Here is a 14,406-nt window from a genome sequence, read left to right as displayed (position 1 = left end):
TCCCCGATTCAGATCCATTCCCGCCGCCGTCGTTGCCCCCGTCCCCTTCTCGCCAATTCAGACCACATCCTCCCACCATAGCTCGCCACCGGGCCTCCCCCTCCCCTCCTTGCAGATCCAGAGCTGTGAGATCCATCTCTCTCCTACCTCGAGGTCGACTGGGAGCAGCGGGCTACACGCTGGCGGAGCCGCCGCCAGTCTCCTTCGCTTCTCTGAAGCACGCCGAGGAGCACCTGATCCGTCCCGGCGAGGTGGTGCTAGGAGGAGGAGGAGGAGGAGGAGGAGGCTAGGAGGAGGAGGAGGCAGCGATGGGCGAGGTGGTGCTCATCTCCCGCCCCGGCGACGGCTGCGGGGGAGGCGGGGGCATGGGGAGTGGAAGGCGGACCAGCAGGAGCGGCAGGGGCAGGTGCTGGAGCTACTGCTCGCGGTGCTGCACAAGTCGGTGGCGTTGCCGTGCCAGATGGCGGACGCCGACGACCCAGCCGCCGGCGCGGGGGGCTAGGTGATGGACATCGGCTGGCCCACCGACGTCCACCACGTCGCGCATGTCACCTTCGACCGCCTCCAGGGCTTCCTCGGCCTCCCCGTCGAGTTCGAGCTCCAGATCCCCTGCCCAGCCCCCAGCGCCAGGTAGCTTCCTCCTCTTCTTCTCCTCAAACCAACCGGCCAGACTCTGTCCCTTCTTCTAGATTACTGCTTGCCTGCCGAGCCGCGCGTGCTCCCGCGCGAGGATGAGGATTCGGTTCGGATTTCAAACGTGTGTGCTTTTCGGCCTGCAGTGCCAGCGTGTTCGGGGTGTCACCGGAGTCGATGTAGTGCGGCTACAACGACAGGGGCAACTCAGTGCCCAAGATCCTCCTGCTCATGCAGGAGCGGCTCTACTCCCAGGATGGCCTCAAGGTAGCACAACTGCGCAAGCACATTACTCTGTTCCTCTTTGCTAGCTGAAACTTCATCTAATTTGTAGCCGACAGCCGAGCAAATAAGTAACATGAGTCATTTATACCCCCTGTATCTCAAGGTTAATGTTCGTGTGACTCCATTTGTTCAGATAGAGTCAACAAAGATGGTGCTAGGAACTCAAAAAACCTGCAGTAGCAGTGTTGATGATGCTCCAATTTCAAAGAAAGGTGATTCTGAATAATGTGTTCTACATACTCGCAACTCAGGGCTGCAGTGGCGATGCCAGGGCTGCACTACTGTGCCTTGAAATACTCTTAAGTTTTCCTAATATTTACAGTACATATTTTCTACAATTATGGTGACGGCTATTCAGCACTTCTGTACACATTTTCTCAGTGTTTGCGTCTATCGCGCTCCTCTTGGAGCCCTCGGTGCATAGGTTACATATATGCATATACCGATCTGGTTTGCTTGAGGGTGTTCTCCATCATGTTGCTTGGTGGTGTCCCATGGTCTTTTGCTGCTTCGCTAATCGCGGGATCTCAGCGTCCATGTGTTCTACTCCCTTCGTTGAAAATTCCACTACAAACTAGTACATACGAATGTAATAGACATATTTTAAAGTTAGATTTACTCATTTTGCTTCGTATGTAGTTCATACTGGAGTCTCTAAAAAGACTTATATTTAGGAACGGAGGAAGCACAAATGTTTGTTTCTTTGTGTGTTCACCTGTGATTTTAGTGAAACGACAACACTCTTCCTGGTTTGGTCTTGAAAAAAAGGAGCGGGGGGACATATTACATTCACTTAAGTGCTTTTGTTGTGCATCGGCAACCTTGCTTTCCTTCTCCTGATAGTTATTTTGCACTCCTGGTGGTTGGAGATCTATTGCCATTCATGTCAGATATGCGCACCTCTGATTCATAGGCCTTCCGTTGACAGATTTGCAATACGGACTTAAGTTCCTTACTTCTGCTTCTTTGATTGATGTTGCAGGTAATAACATGTTCAGTGCTCTGAAGGTTCCAGAGTCATAATTCCAACTCAGCTCAATGACCTCATTTGGTGTAAATGCACTAGGTATAAATTAGCCACATTGACTATCTGCGTGCCTGCCTAATTGAACGAATCAATCTGATTAGTATGTTTGCTACCATTTTGTTAGTCTGCAGAAGCATATCTAGTTTGTTAGTCAGCCACTTTTTTGCTAGAACCATAAATCCTGATGCATGCTGATTATGGTCTGATTTTTTAGATCTGTTCTGCTGTTGCTTACAATTTGACTGGATTCTGAATGTGTATCTGCTGGTGTGTATCTGCTGTTGCCTAGATTCTGAATGAACATGTCAGTATACTATAGACCCAAAAAAACATGCTTGCAGTTCTTTTCATTTCCATGATCAATTTAGTTAGAGTTGCACATGTTAGTATACTATATACCAAAAAAAATCCTAGCTAGTGAGAACATTTGTCACTCCATGAACACATACTGGTTAGTGTTAGTCATACTATTTATCTACATGGCATTTGATGTCAATTCTTGCTTATAAGTTATTGGATCACTCCATGAACACATTCTTATTCTTATATTTTCATTCTTATTCTTTGCACAGGTGAAGTGTGAATCCAAGGCCGAAGCTGTGAATCATATCAACAAAGAGGAGCATATTATGTGTTGTAATTGTACGCATATCTGGGTTGTAGTATACTGAATTGTAATAGACTAATGTAGTCTTGTTTTGGAAGAATTTCATTTGCTCTCTAGTCTGTTCAAAACAATGATTGCGTATGTGATTTGAATACCCGTGAAATGGAAACCTGACAAGAGGGTCCAAGTTATAATGGTTGTTTGACAAATTTCGAAAATTTTGACATGTGGGACATATTTTGAGATAAGCATGACATGTGGGGCTGGCTTACTAGTGGTACCCCAACGTATAATGGCTGAAAGTAGAAAAATCAATGGACTAAAAAGGCTACGGCCCAAAAATAAAATGGCTTAAATGTTGGTCCTGGCCCATGTAGCTACCAAAAATTAACAAGAAAAAAATACATTAAAAGGCTGAATTATTGGGCTAGGCCCATGTAGAAAACCGAATTGGACCGGGCTGAATCTTATGCCACATCAGCTTGCCATGCTGGATGCCTACGTGGACTGAGGAGGCTGCTAGTGACCAAAAATTTGGTCAAAGAACCAACGACCTTTTACATATCACACAGAAGGTCGCTATAGTCGGTTAACGACCCTTAGCTTTTGACCTTCTGTTTTTGGTCTCAAAAAGGTCGCAAATGAAAAACTATGACCTTTCAGTGACCAATAGTGGAGGTCACAAGATAGCATATTTCTTGTAGTGACCTTCAGAAGAGGGTCTGGCTTAATATGAGGGCCATGGTACTCAGGCCACTACGATTGGTCCAAGAAAGGGTGAAATCTTGGCGCCCATGTCAACCTAGTAGCTTCCACATGGAACTCTTGCATCCGCACGGTTTCTCCATCACAAACATGTATGTTTCTCGCCTTCGGCGCCGTTGTCAAATGCGAGCATGGCCAATGATACTTACTAGGCCTCTCGCACTGGCACCACCGAGTCTTCAGACGCACCTCAAATGCAGCACCGCCATATTGAAAACCGTCTCGTGTTGTGCCACCTGGCTCATCAATTTGATAGATCATTTCAATTCTGTCGAATATGATAACTTGTTGATGTGAAGACTTGCTTCCTTGTAACTGCAACCATTCATCAACCTTTTCCGGATAATCCTTTTTTTCACCTATCCATTTTGTAGTCTCTTTGGAATGCCTCTGAAAGTACTCATTAAGCTTGAAGAAGGTGTACTCCACTATTGCAGTCACCGGCAATGCACGAGCACCCTTCAGCACATTGTTGAAACATTCTACTAGATTGCTCGTCATGTCGCCATATTGCCTACCACCATTGAAAGAACATGCGATGCCCCCATGTTTTGTTTTGGTAATTGATGACAATCTCTATGGACTAATGGTTGCCTTGAGTTATATTTGAAGGTTTTGTTCATAGGCTTTTCTTGAAGTCCATGTGTTGGTTTCAAGGAGTTTATGAGTTGACCAAGGTGCTATTAAGGAATTATCCAAAGATTGGTCATGTGAGTGTTGAGCTTATTGCAAGCATGTCTTGAAGAAAAAGATTGTGTGATCATTCATGTTTGCCTTCAAGACATTATCCAAATGAAAAGAGTTCGAAAGATTCAAGGTTGATCAAGACTAAGTCAAGAGTGAATCAAGTTGATCAACTCACAAAGCATAGAAGATGTACCGAGAGGGATCAAGTGATCCCATGGTATGGTAAGCATTGTCCATTGCACTTTGTGTACTAACCCATGGTCTATATGAGAGTTATATGTGGGGTTAGGTACGTGTCCATGGGCTTGCGTCAAGAGGAAGATAGCATACAACCCATGGAAAGGATGACATCAAGTGGTGATCGTCATCATGATTGCCGTGTGCAAGTTCAAGTGGAGCATCACGAAGAGATCAAGTGCTTGAGTCTTGCCATCCTTTGTGGTGTCAATGGTCTTGTCAAGATTTGCCGAAGAGAGGCTCACCCATAGTGGACTATGGGGGAGCAATCATCTAGTTTTCATCGAGCCAACGCAATCAAGAAAGGTGGTCCAACTTGACGGAGTCAAGATCGTCATCATCTAACTCAAGTGGACCATGTGTAAGGGAAAGGTTTGCCCTTGATAGGTTTTCTCTTTTACCGGTCTCGTGGTGGTAGTTGGGAGACCGGGTTATAGGATCGTTTGTCGTACTATCAAGGGGGGCTCTCAAGTTGGTCGCTTGATCGTATCGTTAGTAGAGAGCTCAAACCATTGCATCCTTGCATCATGTTTCTTGGTTCTTGTTTGGTTCTCTTTGTGGGTCTTAGAGCTTATGGTAATCTTGATGACAAGCTTGAGTTCATCGAAAACGGAGTTCGCATGCGTCTTCTATGATGTTTTCGGTGTTGGAGGTTTCACTGGTCTTATCCAAGGAAGGGTTCTCACCATTTTCTTATGAGCATTTTCTCATTTGCTTCTTATTGATATTTCTATCAATATTGTGTTAGCCCTTGTTGCTAGCTTTCCAACAAACTTGGTTTCATCGAATTCGGAGCTCGTATGCGAAAGTTGTGGCTGTTTTGATATTGCCTGTTTTACATAGAGAGGTTGTACCGCCCCGTAGAGAGGTTGTACCGGTTGACCGGTACAACCGGTGTTTGGAACGGTTGTACCGCTCCAGAATTGGTCCGGAGGTTGTTCCGGCCATGTACCGCTCTACCACCGGACTAGTTTCTATTTTGGAGCGGTTCTTGGGCGGTTGTTGACCGGTTTTACCGGTTTAACCGGTACTACCGGTTCCCCGGGCTGTTGTACCGCTTAGAGCTTTTCCCAGGTTGGTTTTCCCTCTGCTTTGGCCGGTTGTACTGGTTCGTGCACCGGTTGTGCCGGTCCTACAGCTTTCTGCACATAACAGGCAGATTCGTGGGGACCTATTTAAGGGGGTCTTCTTCCCCAATGGTTCCTTATCTCTTGAGCTCGTTTTTGCCCCAATTGTTGACCTTCTTTGAGCTTGCTAACTCTCAATCCCTCCATGGATTATTGCTAGTATTTGAGGGAAAATAGAGAGGAGATCTAGATCCACACTTCCACCAATCACTTTCTCCTCTATGTGAGGGGAACCCCTTGGATCTAGATCTTGGAGTTCTTCGTGTTCTTCTTTCGTTCTTCCTCTCATTTTCCTCCCTAGCATTAGTTGCTTTGGTGGGATTTGGGAGAGAAGGACTTGGGAACTCCGTGTGCCCTTGCCATTGCATTTGGTGCATCGGTTTGAGTTCTCCACGTGATACGTGGAAGTTACAAGTTGAGAAGCTTATTACTCTAGGGTGCTTGGTGCCCTTGAGCTTGTTCCTCTTGGGTGCTTGGGCGCCCTAGACGGTTGGTGATGTTCGGAGCTCAATCGTTGTGGTGTAAAGATCCGGGCAAGCGTCGGGGTCTCCAATTAGGTTGTGGAGATCACCCCGAGCAATTTGACGGGTACCAGTGACCGCCCCCAAGGGTCACCGAAGTGTACGGGTTCGGTGACCGCCCCCAAGGGTCGCCATTTGTATGGGTTCGGTGACCGTCCTCAAGGGTCCCTTAGTGGAATCACGACATCTTGCATTGTGCGAGGGCGTGAGGAGATTACGGTGGCCCTAGTGGCTTCTTGGGGAGCATTGTGCCTCCACACCACTCCAAACGGAGATTAGCATCCGCAAGGGTGTGAACTTCAGGATACATCGTCGTCTCCGCGTGCCTCGGTTATCTCTTACCTGAGCCCTTTACTTATGCCCTTTACTTTGTGATAGCCACATTGTTCTTTGTCATATATCTTGCTATCACATAGTTGCTTATATTGCTTAGCATAAGTTGTTGGTGCACATAGGTGAGCCTAGTTGTTTTAGGTTTTGTGCTTGACAAATTAACCGCTAGGTTTATTCCGCATTTGTTCAAGCCTAAACCGTAATTATTTTAAAACGCCTATTCACCCCCCCCCCTCTAGGCGACATCCACGATCTTTCAATTGGTATCAGAGCCTCGTCTCTCCTTTTAGGGCTTAACCACCTAGAGAGTAAGGATGTCTACTAGGGCTTTAGGATTCTCTGACACTCCTAGTTTCGATAGCACAAATTTTGATGTTTGGGTAATTCGCATGCTTAATCTCTTTAGGGTCATGGACCCAAATTTAGAGCGAATTGTAGATATGGGTTTTTCTCCTCCAAAGGATCCCCAAAGATTATCGTTAGAGTATGAGAAAAACACTTATCTCAATGCTCAAGCTTCTAATGTGCTCTTTGATGCTTTGAGTAATGTAGTTATTTTTCAACTCATGTCGTTCCGGGATGCTCATGAGTTGTGGACAAAGCTTCAAGATAAATATGGTGTGTCAAATATTTGTGGGGATGATTGTTCCCCCTCCACCTCCGGTCGTATAGTCTTCTCAACTTCTTCTACTTCACCTACATGTGGTTTGCCACAAGGTAATGATATGGTGAGTAGTGTTGGTCATTGCAATGATGATAGTATGCTTATTGTGGATGATCCTTCATCACTATATTATTGCAATGCTCCTTCTTTGGGCTTTAACACTTTGAGCGCTCCAAATGTTGCACATGCTTGTGTTGATAGTCCTTGCATATCATGTAGAAATTGCTTGACTAAATTTCATGATGATATGCTTGCTATGTCTTGTTGCCATGATAAAAATGCATCTATTTCCTCGAATTGTTGTGCTAACAATGTAGAGGAAACCAAACACTCCATGGAACAAGATGTGGTGTTTAATGGTGCCTCAAGGGATCCTACATCATCATCTATTGCCTTTTGCCTTATGGCTAAGGCGTCAAAGGTATCTCCTACTTTGTACCCCAATATGTCTCTTGATGATGATGTTGATGCTAATGATGATGAGGATAATGATGAAGAGAATGATAATGTTGCCTCCTTAAAAACTAAGGGGGAAATGATTTTTAAAGCTCTTCATAAAAATAAAATTTCTCGTTCCAACTTCATGGAAATAATGTCCATTGCCATTGATGGCAAGAAATACATTGAGGAGTTGGAATCTCATCTAGAGGATCATGAGGTCACCATTGAGAAAATGGAAGCTCATGGGTGTGATTACGCAAATGAGATCGCGGAGCTATCTCAAGCTCTTGAACATGAACAAACCACCTCCAAATCTCTTGAGGAGACTTTTGCTCTAGAATTATCTAGAGTGAAGGAATCTAATGACAGAGCTCTTGAGGTGGCCAATGTTTTTGAAACTAAAAATGCTAAGCTTGAAGTTGCTCATGCTAGACTCCTTGAGGATTTTGAGCACCTCGAAAATGGCTCAAGGGTCATCAAGGGTGAGCTCATCAAACTCACCGAGTCTCATGCTCAACTTGAAGCTTCTTATTTAAAAGAGCTTGCCAAGTTGCCTTCTCCTCTTGTTGTTAATGATGATGCTTGTGCTACTAATTCTATTACTTGTGAAGCATCCATTTTGAAGGAGAATGTTGAGCTACGTGCTCAACTTGAGGTGCTATCTAGCAATTATGGGAAATTGGAAGAAAGTCATGAAAAGCTCTCAAGCTCTCATGATGATCTTCTAGTATCCCATAGTGTGCTAAAGATAGCTCATGAGGCCATGATTGCTAAGGTAACATCTAGTGAGCCTCATGTGGATACTAGCACTACTTCTAGTCAAAATAGTATATTGCCATGTGCTAGTCCTTGTAATTCATCTACTCACAATGTTGGTACATATTGTGATGAATTGCTTTCCTTGCCTTGTTGCTCTAACGATGAAGCTTATACTTCCTCTAGTACTTGTGTTGAGACTAACCATGTAGAGGAAATCAAAGAGCTCAAGGCCCAAGTCACTTCTTTGAAGAAAGACTTGGAAAAGAGTCATCAAGGGAAATCCACACTCAACAATATCTTGAGTGTGAAAAAATCCCCCTATGACAAAGGTGGACTTGGATTCAACTCCAATAAGAAGAAGAAGTCCAAGATGAACAAAAGGAAGGGCCAAGAACAAGTCAAGAATTCAGCCAAGATTGTTTGCTTCAAGTGCAAAGTCGAAGGGCATCATGTTAGATCTTGCCCATTGAAGAAGAAGGCCATTAGTGTCAAGCAACAAGGGAAGAGGGCACAAGTTCAATCTCATGCTCAAATCAAGTTGAAGAAAGGCCTCTTCCCAAGAAGACTCAAGTTAATGCTTCTCAAATTGAGAAATCAAGTGAGAAGAAAGTGAAGAGTAGACGTTGCTACTTATGTCGTGAGAAAGGTCACGTCGCTTCTTCATGCACTAGTGGTAACTTATCCAACCCAATTATTATTGATGATATCTATTCTCTTGGTAAGGATAAGGTTGGCAATGTGTTTGCCAAGTTTGTTGGTACTCAAAGTGGTGTCAAGCAAAGAACCATTTGGGTAGCCAAACCTATTGTGACTAACCTCTTAGGACCCAACTTGGTTGGGGACCAACAAGCTCAAACTTGATCAATAGGTGTTGTTGGAGGGCATTGGAGACTTGGCTACATTATGAAGAATTAAGGGGACTTCATCACTCTTATTGTCTCAAGCCAAGTCAATTGGGTTGTCAAGTTTCTATCTTATATCCAATGTGCCTCCTTGCGGTAACTTGTACTTAAGTTGTTTACATTGAAAGTTACTTGCCCCTTTGCATGTTTTGGTTTTGTTCCTTTCATGTCTTTGTATATGTTGTGCTTCCAACTTGCTTATCTTGAGCAATCAAGTATGTGTGTGTTGGTTTGCACATCATGTACATGTGCGTCGTGTGTTGAGCCTTTTTGCTTCTTGTTTGTATCCTAGTTGGCTCATGTGAGAGATTAATGGAACATCCCATTTTGGGGGAGTGATGTGCTTTGTGCACCTCACAATCCTATAAATGTGTGTACATGAGGAATACCATCTAGTATTGATATTACAAGATTATCTAGTCGCTTGGTGGTATATCTCTCACGAGAAATTCAAATTCTAAATAGTCCATTAATTATCTCTTGTTTGGTCCTCTTATTGCCTCTTGTTAAGTTCTTATTGGTATCACATTATGGGGGAGTAATATGCTAAGTGCATATTACAAACCTAGAAAATGTGTACATTTGAGATATTGTCACCTAGAATTGATATTGTAGATTATCTTGTTCCTAGGTGGCATGTTAGCTCTACAAGTTGCAATTTGCTTGTGTGTGGTGTGAAGATGATGTTGGATATCCTTGCTCTCTACCACCGGGAATTCTTTCCATCTACTTCTTGTCTTTTGACAATTGGTAGTCACTTATGTGTGGTAGAATTTATTGATCATCTTTACATTGGCTTTTGCTTTTATTTGCCTTTTCTCTTGCCAAGGTTTGTGTCAACTCCCGTTGTCTTCCATACCACTTGTGGATCCTGTTTATTTCTTGTTCTTGTCTAGAGTTTTCTAGATATAGTGAAAGTGGTGATCCCACCTTGTGCATTTTGTATTCAAATACAAATCCCCTATATAATGCACAACTCGTGGGGGAGCTATCCTATTTTCTCTAGAACACTCTTCTTGTGATCCTTATCAAGTGTGTTTTGGTGGAAGGCAAGCCATTTCTTTTTGGTACTTTGTGCCATCATGAAACTTTGTTGAGAACTTGGTTTGTTTGGAACCATCCTCTCTTTGGGAGTTTGACATCTTTAGTTTAGTGTGTATCAATGGATATCTCATTCCTTAATGTATCTTTAATGATATCTTCCAAGTGATGATTTCTCCATTTGGTATCCTTTTCACTTGGCATTTCTTTGTCTTTTGGTTTTGGGTTTGGAAAGTCTTGAGCATTCATGTTTACTTCATGTATTTCTTTTGGCATGCTTTCTTTCTTGACTCAATATATAGGGGAAACTCCACCTAGTCTCAATTTGGATGAGATGTGCATGAAATTCATTTTCATATCTATATGCACATATTTATGTGGAGTTTTTACTATGTATTGGTGTTTCTAACTATTTGGTCCCAATGAGTTTGGGTACCGTTTAGTTTGTGTTGTTCTTCTAGGAACGGTTGGAGATGCATTGGATGCTCGGCTCACTCACAAGGAAGATGTTGTCACCATGTGCTTATTGTAGTCAAGCTAGGATGATCAATGAACTACTATCTACCTTCAATTGGTATCTACTACATCCTTCCAATGGTATCTCGGTATCAAGTATCATCATCTACTTCATGCACACATTTCTTGCATCAACCTTGTGTAGGTTGTATCATGGCATGTAATTCATTCTTTCTTGTGATACTTGTTTCCTTTCTCAAAGCATCTCAATGATGATCTCATGTTGCTAGTTGTGATGTCTTTGATGGTTGTGTGGTAGGAATTCATTTATATACAATAAGACCATCTCTAGCCATGTGCTATGCTTCCAAGCAAATATCTTATTGGTATATGTATGACTTCCTTTTGGATATCTTATTCCTTCGTGTTGTAACTATGTCGGGTGTACACCCTTCTTTGTAGACATATATCATCATGATTTCGTCTACCTAGAACCTTATACACTTGAGAGAAATTACATCTCTAGATGATATCCTTTCTTTCACGTCCACCTTGTCTTTCTTTTGTTATTTCTTTGGTGGCTCCGTGAAAGATCTTGTCTTGAGTGCGGGTCTTATCTTGTTGCATCTTGATGCACTCTTTTGTGGTGAAGATCTTTTTCCTCATGCTTGTATTGACGAGGCCTTTGCCATCTTAATTAGTATCCCTCGTCTTGATGAGGCTTTCATTTTCTATCTTCACCATGGGTTGTCACAAGCATAGGTTCTTTATATGCTTATTAGTGAGCTTGTGAACCCGTTTGCTAGTTGTGTCTGGGAATGACATGCCTTGCAACGTGTATCTCATTCTTTCAAGACTATATTGATGCTTAATGCTCATCCGTACATTAGTCTTCTCAAGTTCATTGCATTGACTCACACACATCGGTTTTGGTTGAGCCTTTTCTTAGTTGCCTCTATTACATGTTGCTCAACCATGTGCTTGTTGCAAGTGCTAGGCTTTGTCTCCTATTTGCCCACTTGCACTTGTTGTAAGTTTCTATTGATTTTGGGGGAGCTATGATCCTATTTTGTGCACTTTGTATCCAATTACAAAACATTCTTATTTGTGCACAAATCATGGGGAGCTGCTCTAGTTTCTTTAGAACACTCCTCGCCTCCTATCATATTATCCTTCATTCATGTGGCTCATAGGATCTTTGGTCTAGTTGGTTCAATTGATATCCTTTGATTGCTTGCTTCAATTGGTATCTTTTGATTGCTTGATTGCTTGTTTCTCTCTTTGCTATGTCTTTGTGGCATATCATTCTTTTGCAATCTTTGGGCCTCAATATAGTTTGTGTTCCTCCAAGTATTTACCGTTGGATATGTGTATTGCATTCCACTCTCTTGTTGACAAATACACAATTTATGGAGGACCACAATTTATATTGGCCTTCTTAGTTTTTCGCCCATTTTGGCAATCGATGCCAATGGGGGAGAAGTTTCAGAGAGTTTTGTGGAGAAGTTTAGAGAGTTGTCTCCTCTTGCTTTGGTTTTGTTCCTTAGCATTTGCATATCATTCGCATGCACTATTGGTTGTTGCATTGCATGGTGATGCATAATTCCTTATATAAACTCTCTTGAAAGTGATTGTCATCAATTACCAAAATGGGGGAGATTGAAAGAACATGTGATGCCCCCATGTTTTGTTTTGGTAATTGATGACAATCTCTATGGACTAATGGTTGCCTTGAATTATATTTGAAGGTTTTGTCCATAGGCTTTTCTTGAAGTCCATGTGTTGGTTTCAAGGAGTTTATGAGTTGACCAAGGTGCTATTAAGGAATTATCCAAAGATTGGTCATGTGAGTGTTGAGCTTATTGCAAGCATGTCTTGAAGAAGAAGATCGTGTGATCATTCATGTTTGCCTTCAAGACATCATCCAAATGAAGAGAGTTGGAAAGATTCAAGGTTGATCAAGACTAAGTCAAGAGTGAATCAAGTTGATCAACTCACAAAGCATAGAAGATGTACCGAGAGGGATCAAGTGATCCCATGGTATGGTAAGCATTGTCCATTGCACTTTGTGTACTAACCCATGGTCTATGTGAGAGTTATATGTGGGGTTAGGTACGTGTCCATGGGCTTGCGTCAAGAGGAAGATATCATACAATCCATGGAAAGGATGACATCAAGTGGTGATTGTCATCATGATTGCCGTGTGCAAGTTCAAGTGGAGCATCACGAAGAGATCAAGTGCTTGAGTCTTGCCATCCTTTGTGGTGTCAATGGTCTTGTCAAGATGTGCCGAAGAGAGGCTCACCCATAGTGGACTATGGGGGAGCAATCATCTAGTTTTCATCGAGCCAACGCAACCAAGAAAGGTGGTCCAACTTGACGGAGTCAAGATCGTCATCATCTAACTCAAGTGGACCATGTGCAAGGCAAAGGTTTTCCCTTAATAGGTTTTCTCTTTTACCGGTCTCGTGGTGGTAGTTGGGAGACCGGGTTATAGGATCGTTTGTCGTACTATCAAGGGGGCTCTCAAGTTGGTCGCTTGATCGTATCGTTAGTAGAGAGCTCAAACCATTGCATCCTTGAATCATGTTTCTTGGTTCTTGTTTGGTTCTCTTTGTGGGTCTTAGAGCTTATGGTCATCTTGATGACAAGCTTGAGTTAATCGAAAACGAAGTTCGCATGCGTCTTCTATGATGTTTTCGGTGTTGGAGGTTTCACTGGTCTTATCCAAGGAAGGGTTCTCACCATTTTCTTATGGGCATTTTCTCATTTGCTTCTTATTGATATTTCTATCAAGATTGTGTTAGCCCTTGTTGCTAACTTTCCAACAAACTTGGTTTCATCGAATTCGGAGCTCGTATGCGAAAGTTGTGGCTGTTTTGATATTGCCTGTTTTACATAGAGAGGTTGTACCGTTTGACCGGTACAACCGGTGTTTGGAGCGGTTGTACCGCTCCAGAATTGGTCCGGAGGTTGTTCCGGCCATGTACCGCTCTACCACCGGACTAGTTTCTGTTTTGGAGCGGTTCTTGGGCGGTTGTTGACCGGTTTTACCGGTTTAACCGGTACTACCGGTTCCCCGGGCTGTTGTACCGCTTAGAGCTTTTCCCAGGTTGGTTTTCCCTCTGCTTTGGCCGGTTGTACCGGTTCGTGCACCGGTTGTACCGGTCCTACAGCTTTCTGCACATAACGGGCAGATTCGTGGGGACCTATTTAAGGGGGTCTTCTTCCCCAATGGTTCCTTATCTCTTGAGCTCGTTTTTGCCCCCATTGTTGACCTTCTTTGAGCTTGCTAACTCTCAATCCCTCCATGGATTATTGCTAGTATTTGAGGGAAAATTGAGAGGAGATCTAGATCCACACTTCCACCAATCACTTTCTCCTCTATGTGAGGGGAACCCCTTGGATCTAGATCTTGGAGTTCTTCGTGTTCTTCTTTCGTTCTTCCTCTCATTTTCCTCCCTAGCATTAGTTGCTTTGGTGGGATTTGGGAGAGAAGGACTTGGGCACTCCGTGTGCCCTTGCCATTGCATTTGGTGCATCGGTTTGAGTTCTCCACGTGATACGTGGAAGTTACAAGTTGAGAAGCTTATTACTCTTGGGTGCTTGGTGCCCTTGAGCTTGTTCCTCTTGGGTGCTTGGGCGCCCTAGATGGTTGGTGGTGTTCGGAGCTCAATCATTGTGGTGTAAAGCTCCGGGCAAGCGTCGGGGTCTCCAATTAGGTTGTGGAGATCACCCCGAGCAATTTGACGGGTACCGGTGACCGCCCCCAAGGGTCACCAAAGTGTACGGGTTCGGTTACCGCCCCCAAGGGTCGCCATTTGTATGGGTTCGGTGACCACCCTCAAGGGTCCCTTAGTGGAATCATGACATCTTGCATTGTGCGAGGGCGTGAGGAGATTACGGTGGCCCTAGTGGCTT

General features: G+C 43.6%; 1 long non-coding RNA gene across 1 annotated transcript; it reads left to right on the top strand.

Annotated features, from left to right (window-relative positions):
* Positions 1 to 373: 373 nt before the first annotated feature.
* Positions 374 to 2,647, top strand: LOC119335413. The gene is made up of 5 exons (XR_005161853.1): positions 374 to 630; positions 780 to 900; positions 1,052 to 1,130; positions 1,901 to 1,984; positions 2,518 to 2,647. It is a non-coding gene; the product is annotated as an uncharacterized LOC119335413 (long non-coding RNA).
* The last annotated feature ends 11,759 nt before the right edge of the window (positions 2,648 to 14,406 follow it).

This window comes from Triticum dicoccoides, chromosome 7B (genome assembly GCF_002162155.2).
Source record: "Triticum dicoccoides isolate Atlit2015 ecotype Zavitan chromosome 7B, WEW_v2.0, whole genome shotgun sequence".
NCBI lineage: Eukaryota > Viridiplantae > Streptophyta > Magnoliopsida > Poales > Poaceae > Triticum > Triticum dicoccoides.
The sequence above is the reverse complement of the archived record's forward strand: the minus strand, read 5'-3'. Positions and strand labels throughout refer to the sequence as shown.